Source organism: Nerophis lumbriciformis, linkage group LG18, assembly GCF_033978685.3.
Source record: "Nerophis lumbriciformis linkage group LG18, RoL_Nlum_v2.1, whole genome shotgun sequence".
NCBI lineage: Eukaryota > Metazoa > Chordata > Actinopteri > Syngnathiformes > Syngnathidae > Nerophis > Nerophis lumbriciformis.
In genome coordinates, this window is record NC_084565.2 from 7,897,501 (window position 1) to 7,898,539 (window position 1,039).

Genomic DNA, 1,039 nt, shown 5'->3' on the forward strand with positions numbered 1-1,039 from the left:
CATGGTTTAGGAAATGAAACATGGAGATGAAACATGGTTTAGGAGATGAAACATGGAGATGAAACATGGTTTAGGAGATGAAACATGGTTTAGGAGGTGAAACATGGAGATGAAACATGGTTTAGAAGGTGAAACATGGAGATGAAACATGTAGATGAAACCTGGCTTAGGAGGTGAAACATGGAGATGAAACATGGTTTAAGAGGTGAAACATGGAGATGAAACATGGTTTCGAAGGTGAAACATGGAGATTGAACTTGGAGATGGTTTAGGAGGTGAAACATTGTTTAGGAGGTGAAACATGGAGATGAAACCTGGTTTAGGAGGTGAAACATGTAGATGAAACCTGGCTTAGGAGGTGAAACATGGAGATGAAACCTGGAGATGAAACATGGTTTCGAAGGTGAAACATGGAGATTGAACTTGGAGATGGTTTAGGAGGTGAAACATTGTTTAGGAGGTGAAACATGGAGATGAAACCTGGTTTAGGAGGTGAAACATGTAGATGAAACCTGGCTTAGGAGGTGAAACATGGAGATAGCCACACATCCAAAAACATGGTTTAGGAGATGAAACATGGTTTAGGAGGTGAAACATGGAGATGAAACATGGAGATGAAACATGGAGATGGCCACACATCCAAAAACATGGTTTAGGAGATGAAACATGGTTTAGGAGGTGAAACATGGAGATGAAACATGGTTTAGAAGGTGAAACATGGAGATGAAACATGTAGATGAAACCTGGCTTAGGAGGTGAAACATGGAGATGAAACATGGTTTAAGAGGTGAAACATGGAGATGAAACCTGGAGATGAAACATGGTTTCGAAGGTGAAACATGGAGATTGAACTTGGAGATGGTTTAGGAGGTGAAACATTGTTTAGGAGGTGAAACATGGAGATGAAACCTGGTTTAGGAGGTGAAACATGTAGATGAAACCTGGCTTAGGAGGTGAAACATGGAGATGAAACCTGGAGATGAAACATGGTTTCGAAGGTGAAACGTGGAGATTGAACTTGGAGATGGTTTAGGAGGTG

The 1,039-nt window shown here is 41.1% G+C and overlaps 1 long non-coding RNA gene across 1 annotated transcript in view; it reads left to right on the top strand.

Annotated features, from left to right (window-relative positions):
- LOC133617555 (uncharacterized) overlaps positions 1-913 on the top strand; it is a 2,879-nt gene extending 1,966 nt beyond the window's left edge. The window contains exons 3-4 of the long non-coding RNA XR_009817029.1: positions 238-524; positions 788-913. This is a non-coding gene — a long non-coding RNA (uncharacterized lncRNA). The remainder of the gene's footprint in view (positions 1-237; positions 525-787) is intronic.
- The last annotated feature ends 126 nt before the right edge of the window (positions 914-1,039 follow it).